Here is a 9069-nt window from a genome sequence, read left to right on the forward strand (position 1 = left end):
AGAGTCAATGGTGGTCGTGAGGGGAACATTGAGTGGTGAGGATGCACACAGTTTGTGTGTGTGTGGGTGCGTGTGTGTGTGAATTCAATGAGAGTGTGTCAGACGGAGTGGGAGACTCAACTAGTGTGGGTGTCTCAGACGGTGGAGTGTAGAGTCGGACAAAAGCCCGCTACGTCAGGAGCAGGGTTCGAACCTGCGCGGGGAAACCCCATTGGATTTCAAGTCCAACGCCTTAACCACTCGGCCATCCTGACACGATTCGCGCATTCACACACAATCAACTCACACGTTCATCACCACAACATCAACAAAACACTCTCTCATCACACATCCACTCGCACACACGCAAAACATCGGCACTAACACACATACTCATTTATACACTCGTAATCGATTCCAGTCAATCACATCCCCGACACCAACACCACTACTATTACTACTACTACTACTACTACTACTACTACTACTACTACTACTAGTACTACTACTACTACTAATACTAATACTAATACTACTACTTCTACTTCTACTTCTACTACAAAATATCTCCTCACACAATCACTGTTTCCCGGTCGTTGTGGCCAGTTGCCACCTCGCTACATTGTGAATGACTTGTCGACTCACACCACTCCTTTCGTCCGTGATATTCACACCAGTGACTAATGCTCAGTTGGAGAATGGGGTGAAAATCTGGAGAAGTCCCAATCAACACGTCATTGATCGAAACATGAGAGTTCTGGTCAGTCGGACATCACATGTCTCGTATCGGAACAGACAGTATGTGGAGTGTGCAATGTACAGGAACAAAGCGATGCAGATGCACAGCGCGCAATACAGCAAGCTGGTGATCGATCTGTCGAAATTGAATGAGAGAGAGAGAGAGAGAGAAAGTGAAGAAATGGAATAGAGAAATGAGAGGCAGATATAGATGTGGAGTGGGATGGAGATGAAGGTGAAGTTGGTCAGTGCGAACGGACTGTCGATGATTGTATGATTGACGCGATCATCAGCCTTTGGTCAGTCACGTCTGGTGTTGTCATGTTGAATCTGAATGTGGATGGAATGTCTGTTCCTGTTGACTCTGTTCGCCGACTCAACTGAACACATTCTCATGATGGAGGTTGAATGGAATGACTGTGGTTCAGCATGTCTGGTGATTACACATTGCTATTCGCTTCAGACCTTCAACATTTCCTCGTCCCTCTCCACAATCTGCATCTCACAGAGATCGCCATCACTACCACATGAATTCACACGAAGATTTTGTAGGTCTGCACCATCACGCACAATTTATATCTACAAACTCGTTTGTGCATATCAGTCTGGTCGTTGACACGCATACATGTTTGATGAGATGCAGATGAACAAGGTGATATTGTTGTTCGGGTGTACAGTGGTGATGGGGAAGTCGCTGTGAACACACCTATGACGAGTTAGCTGACATGGTCGAGTTACTGATTGCATCGGGTCTGGTCACTGAGCCAGTGTCTGGTGACATGCATCTGTGTGCAGTTGAGGGTATGTTGTTTTCATGTGTAGCAGTGTTTTCAGTGATCGATAGAGTACAGTTAGTGTGCACCAATTCGATCGGTTATCAGTGAAGCAGTGTCACTTGAGCAAGTGAAGGAGATAGCGACGAACAGTGAATGTTCGTAGTTGGTGACGAATGTCGTTGTATTTGGACGAGTGGTTGTCCGTCGACTGAGAGTCAATGGTGGTCGTGAGGGGAACATTGAGTGGTGAGGATGCACACAGTTTGTGTGTGTGTGGGTGCGTGTGTGTGTGAATTCAATGAGAGTGTGTCAGACGGAGTGGGAGACTCAACTAGTGTGGGTGTCTCAGACGGTGGAGTGTAGAGTCGGACAAAAGCCCGCTACGTCAGGAGCAGGGTTCGAACCTGCGCGGGGAAACCCCATTGGATTTCAAGTCCAACGCCTTAACCACTCGGCCATCCTGACACGATTCGCGCATTCACACACAATCAACTCACACGTTCATCACCACAACATCAACAAAACACTCTCTCATCACACATCCACTCGCACACACGCAAAACATCGGCACTAACACACATACTCATTTATACACTCGTAATCGATTCCAGTCAATCACATCCCCGACACCAACACCACTACTATTACTACTACTACTACTACTACTACTACTACTACTACTACTACTACTACTACTACTACTACTACTACTACTACTAATACTAATACTACTACTTCTACTTCTACTTCTACTACAAAATATCTCCTCACACAATCACTGTTTCCCGGTCGTTGTGGCCAGTTGCCACCTCGCTACATTGTGAATGACTTGTCGACTCACACCACTCCTTTCGTCCGTGATATTCACACCAGTGACTAATGCTCAGTTGGAGAATGGGGTGAAAATCTGGAGAAGTCCCAATCAACACGTCATTGATCGAAACATGAGAGTTCTGGTCAGTCGGACATCACATGTCTCGTATCGGAACAGACAGTATGTGGAGTGTGCAATGTACAGGAACAAAGCGATGCAGATGCACAGCGCGCAATACAGCAAGCTGGTGATCGATCTGTCGAAATTGAATGAGAGAGAGAGAGAGAGAGAAAGTGAAGAAATGGAATAGAGAAATGAGAGGCAGATATAGATGTGGAGTGGGACGGAGATGAAGGTGAAGTTGGTCAGTGCGAACGGACTGTCGATGATTGTATGATTGACGCGATCATCAGCCTTTGGTCAGTCACGTCTGGTGTTGTCATGTTGAATCTGAATGTGGATGGAATGTCTGTTCCTGTTGACTCTGTTCGCCGACTCAACTGAACACATTCTCATGATGGAGGTTGAATGGAATGACTGTGGTTCAGCATGTCTGGTGATTACACATTGCTATTCGCTTCAGACCTTCAACATTTCCTCGTCCCTCTCCACAATCTGCATCTCACAGAGATCGCCATCACTACCACATGAATTCACACGAAGATTTTGTAGGTCTGCACCATCACGCACAATTTATATCTACAAACTCGTTTGTGCATATCAGTCTGGTCGTTGACACGCATACATGTTTGATGAGATGCAGATGAACAAGGTGATATTGTTGTTCGGGTGTACAGTGGTGATGGGGAAGTCGCTGTGAACACACCTATGACGAGTTAGCTGACATGGTCGAGTTACTGATTGCATCGGGTCTGGTCACTGAGCCAGTGTCTGGTGACATGCATCTGTGTGCAGTTGAGGGTATGTTGTTTTCATGTGTAGCAGTGTTTTCAGTGATCGATAGAGTACAGTTAGTGTGCACCAATTCGATCGGTTATCAGTGAAGCAGTGTCACTTGAGCAAGTGAAGGAGATAGCGACGAACAGTGAATGTTCGTAGTTGGTGACGAATTTCGTTGTATTTGGAGGCGAACAGTTGTGTTCTTATTGTGGCTTTTTGTTTTTGAAACTTTTAAATAGATTTATAATATTTGGTAAATTTCGGAAATATGGGGAACTTTATTTTTTGTTCTCTTTGGCGGTTATTATGCAATCTGGCTTTTGTAAAAATTGGTAACAGAAAATGTGTACTCGCCTAAATCTGACGGCCTACATATTATGCTTGAATCGTAACTGTCATTGGCTTTGTATATTCTGCTGTACTGATATAAAGTTACTAATTAAGGAAGCTATGGGTTTATTTGCTTTGGCTTGCAAGAAGAATGATGGCGGAAGCAATGATAAAAAGTGCACTGACTTGGAAGAATGTGTCAGTGTAGTAAGTGCTGCTGCTGGACCCGTTAAACACCTGACTGTGGTTGACGGAAACGTGAAATCTCCGTTGACATTAACGAGGAATGAAGTGCCGCTTGATATTGACATCGGCAGTCATACACCTCTAGTTGAAATAGAAGATCCGGATAAAACTGTCACCGTTCCACGTACTCCAGGTGTGGCTGTCCTGACTGGTGACAAATGGACTTCAGTAAGGAGAAGAAGAAATGGGTAGAAAAAGGCTGTGGGCAAAACGCAGCTGGTCAGCAAGGCATTGGAAGGGATGTTATCAGAAGAAAAAACCTCACTGCGTGACAAGACAGATCTCTCTGAGAGATCAATCATTTTTCATAAGATAAGAGAATCTTTAGATAAAGAACCAGTGGTGAGATTTGAACACGATCTCAATCATATTAAGACATCATTAAGTAAACTACTCCCAGATACAGTTTCAGGAGTCAGTATTTGTAAGCTTTATAGAATGGGAAAAAAGGTAGATTCCGAAAGTCCTCCGAAAAACAGCCTCCTGAAGGTTACATTCAACACGGTGGAAGAAAGGAACCTGATTCTAAGTAATTCACGCAAACTGATTGGATCCGGAATATATGTCCGTGAGGATCTCAGCCTAGCTGATCGTATTAAGAGAAGGGCTGCAGAAGCGGAAATAAACGAGCGTCGCCAAAACGGTGAAAGAAACCTCGTTCTTAAGGGTTTTCAGATTGTAAAAGTTCGGAGCAAAACGATCCCCAAGCCACTCTGGGTGGCAAGGGAAAGCTCTCCACAGACTTAAAAGTGTGCTACACAAATGCTCGCAGCCTACTAAATAAAATGGCGGAGCCGAAGTCAGTGATGGATAAAGAAAAACCGGACGTTATCGTTGTTTCGGAAACTTCGTTAACGTCAGAAGTATTAGATAGTGAAATCCAGTTGACTGGTTTCATAACCAGTAGGGCTGATAGATTAAACCGTAGGGGAGGCGGGGTTATTCTGTACACGAAGAGTACCCTAACCATAAGATTAGCTAAGACAGTAGCACATGTTTCAGGGACATGTGAACTGGTGAGATGTAAGTTGAAATGCCGACGGCAAGATATTGAATTAGTTGTAGTATATCGCAGTCCAGAATGTGTGGCAGATGATTTTATCCTAAGTAAAATTAAGTCCTGGTGTAACAACGGTAAAAATCTTGTAGTAGGCGACTTTAATGCACCACACATAAACTGGGTTACCTTAGAAGTAGGGTCATTCATATCGTCGTTTGACTGCAAACTGTTAGAAACCTCGACTGGATTAGCATTATTCCAACACATCAGAGATCCCACAAGATACGACTTAAGAAACTCTTCCTCTCTTTTAGATTTAGTCTTCACACACGGTAATGACGTTGGTCAAATGGCTTTTCTCCCACCACTTGGGAGAAGTGACCATGCAGTCATCTTATTCGAATTCATGGCTGAGATTGCCTGTCAAACAGTTGCGCCGGCCCGTCCCAACATATGGAAGGGAGATATGCAGGCAATTAACTCCTCAGCATCGGCTGAAAACTGGGAAATTGACTCAAAGGCATCAGTACAAGAGGCATGAACTCTATTCAGGCAGTTATACAATCGGGTAACTCAACCATACATACCCTGAACTGTCCCAAAGAAAAAGAAGTACGGACATCCCTGGATAGGGCGGGATATTCGACGTTTACTAAGACAAAAGAAGAAATGCTGGGACGTTGCCATCCGCCTTGGCACAGCACGTACGATGGAACGCCACAGATCGATGAGAAACGAGTGTATAACGAAAATTCGGGAAGCTCAAAGAAAATATGAAATGCAGCTGGCATAATCTGCACTCAAGCAGCCCAAGAGAATATTCTCGTACATAAACTACAGAACAAGGATGCATCACTGGATTCCCAACCTAATTACAGTAGGAAGTGAATCTGAAATGGTAGAGGAAGATCAAGAAAAAGCAGAGGCTATGGCTGACTATTTTGGGGCAGTTTTCACTCAGGAACCTCCTCTAGAGAAAGAACCAGACCCAATTACAGAGTCAACAAACTAGCTGCTCACCGTGGACTTCGACCAAAACGATGTGCTTAAGGCTCTTGGCACCCTAAACACGGAAAAGTCAACAGGACCAGATGAACTACACCCCAAAATCTTGAGACATATTGCTCATTATATCGCGGCCCCACTGACTGTGATATTCAATATGTCACTTGACCAAGGTGCGTTACCTATGGACTAGAAGGACGCAATCGTCACTCCCATACATAAAACAGGTCCACGACAAGTTCCATCGAATTACAGACCCGTAAGTCTCACCGGTGTTGTAATTAAAATACTGGAAAGAATAATCAAACGGACCATAACGGCATTTATGGAAACCAATAAGTTGCTGAATATGGCACAACATAGTTTTAGAAAGGGTCTATCCTGTACAACGAACCTCCTTATAGCAAGGGAGTTCTGGATTAATGCGCTAGACAACGGAAACTCAGTGGATGTTGTTTACATAGATTTCAGTAAGGCTTTTGACAAGGTGCCAACTAATAGATTGTATTGAAGTTGGAAAACCTTGGTATTGCCGGACCTCTTTTAGAATGAATTAAAGATTTCCTAGTAGGTCGTAGACAAAAAGTAAGAATAAATTCCAAGTGCTCCATCTGGAGACCAGTACTTAGTGGAGTACCCCAAGGTTCCGTCCTAGGTCCTTTACTTTTTATAATGTACGTTAATGATCTTACAAGTATAGTACAGTCTCCAATGTTATTATACGCTGACGATGTAAAAATTTGGCGGGTAATAACTGGAGACAAAGACGGATTTACTCTTCAGGCAGACTTAAACAATATGATAAACTGGTCTAAAGAGTGGCTGATGCCTATCAACGCGGAAAAGTGTGTCTGCATGCAATTGGGGGATTCAAAGGTTAATACGTACAACATAGGGGATTTGTCATTACCCGCAGTCCGGTCTCATAAGGATCTAGGGGTGACAGTGAGTAATGATCTAAAGACGACGTCCCATTGCCGGGAGGTCGCAGCCAAGGGGTTTCGAACCCTCTGGGCTTTGAAAAGCACATTCACTAAGTTAGATACTACCATGTTCACCACAGTATACACATCCTTAGTGAGAACTAAGCTAGAGAACTGTGCTCAGGCTGCAAGCCCCTGCTTAAAAGGTGACTCGGACATACTAGAAAAAGTACAGAGGGCAGCTACGCGTGCAATTCCAGAACTCCGGGGTTTATCATACAAAGAGCGGCTTGACAAACTGGACCTCTTTACTCTGTCCTATTGCAGACTAAGGGGAGATCTAATTTTTATGTACAGAATACTGAGAAATGATTTCGGATCCAACTTATTCTCTCTCTTTCTTTCCACTAGATCGGGACACCTTAAAGGACATAGCAGGCGGGTAGAAAAGCCAAGAACGAACAAAATACCCGTGGCATACAGGTTTTCACACTACGTCATCAATGCTTGGAACCTGCTGCGTAAAGCAGTGGTGTCCGCACCTTCGATTGACACTTTCAAGAGAACACTGGACACTCACAGAAGCATACCAGAAAAAGAATAACATAGGCGGTAGGCCTTCTGTCCTTACTACACAAATCTAAAATCCGAAATCTGAGTGGTTGTCCGTCGACTGAGAGTCGATGGTGGTCGTGAGGGGAACATTGAGTGGTGAGGATGCACACAGTTTGTGTGTGTGTGGGTGCGTGTGTGTGTGAATTCAATGAGAGTGTGTCAGACGGAGTGGGAGACTCAACTAGTGTGGGTGTCTCAGACGGTGGAGTGTAGAGTCGGACAAAAGCCCGCTACGTCAGGAGCAGGGTTCGAACCTGCGCGGGGAAACCCCATTGGATTTCAAGTCCAACGCCTTAACCACTCGGCCATCCTGACACGATTCGCGCATTCACACACAATCAACTCACACGTTCATCACCACAACATCAACAAAACACTCTCTCATCACACATCCACTCGCACACACGCAAAACATCGGCACTAACACACATACTCATTTATACACTCGTAATCTATTCTATTCCGTCACGTCCGTGATAACAACAACGTTGTTCCTTCGCGGCCGGATGTTGCTTTATATTTGAACGTTATCGTGAAAATTTATAATAACTTTTTGAACATCTTTCACGATAACAACATTATAGGCTTTAAAAGAGGAAGAGTTTTTTCTTGGTCTTCTTATATTCTTCTAACCATTAAATGCCATTCTTTTCGTTTTTCTTGCACGGGGTGTTGATATTTCTGTAAGGGTTTATATGGTTTTCCTATTATTTTTTATCCACACTATTTGGATCGTGGATATGAATACTGATTTATCATAAATTCACGATATTTCACTTTAGAATGCCGACCTCGTTGGGTGTGGAGTTGATTGATCGTTTTTATATACCTCAGGCTGTAGGCATAATCATTTTATATAACTAATAAATTTCCGCTTGATATATATATATATTTCCGCAAGCCTAATGTGTTCTTCAGATGGGCTAGACGTCATGTTGCCTATTATCATGATAGGTTGAGTCAGTATAGACTATGACGTGACCTTAACATAAGATCTTGTATATTAGGTAGTTACATCAATATTAATCAAAAATTTTGGGATTAGGTCCGACATTATAGTATCAAAGACGAATGTACTAATACCGAACTAGACTTTAATTCAACAAAATAATTGCTGACTAGCGAACAGAGTCGACCGTGACCAACTTTCTAATGATAAGAATGATGTGATATTTTAGTATGCTTTACTACCATAAATGTTGATAGCGCTAATGCTAAATTGTTTAATATACTACAGCTCTACTCAGATCTGATTGTGTTAATACTTACACCTTTTTTCCTACATCTCCAATTTAAAACCAGCCGCTGTTGGAAAAAGAGGAACCGTAACCCGTTTAGCCCACAATTTTTGAGTTGCATAGTATATTTTAATTACTCATATAGGACAATCTGTGTCAACATGCCTGTAAGAAATGTGACCTTTTATTTAGTAGGCGATTTGAGAAGGTTGGTGCGCTACAATGCATCCTATTAAAATTTCTAGGTAGTTAGGTGTACAATTTGTCTCTTAACTTCAATTCTTGCTTCAGAAACCTATTTCAAACCAATTGATGCTAATCGCTGACGTCACATGTATTTTGTCGAAATGAAAAATCATCGTAAGTTATTATTGGTAAACATTATGGGACCTTAGCTTCATTCTGACCTTTTTCATGATTCCTTGGACCACTTCTTAAGATCCATCACGGATGCTACAGCAAACGTCTACCACATAAGTGTGATTCATTTTGATGATCGATCCTG

This window comes from Schistosoma haematobium, chromosome 3, assembly GCF_000699445.3.
Source record: "Schistosoma haematobium chromosome 3, whole genome shotgun sequence".
NCBI classification, from domain to species: Eukaryota; Metazoa; Platyhelminthes; class Trematoda; order Strigeidida; family Schistosomatidae; genus Schistosoma; species Schistosoma haematobium.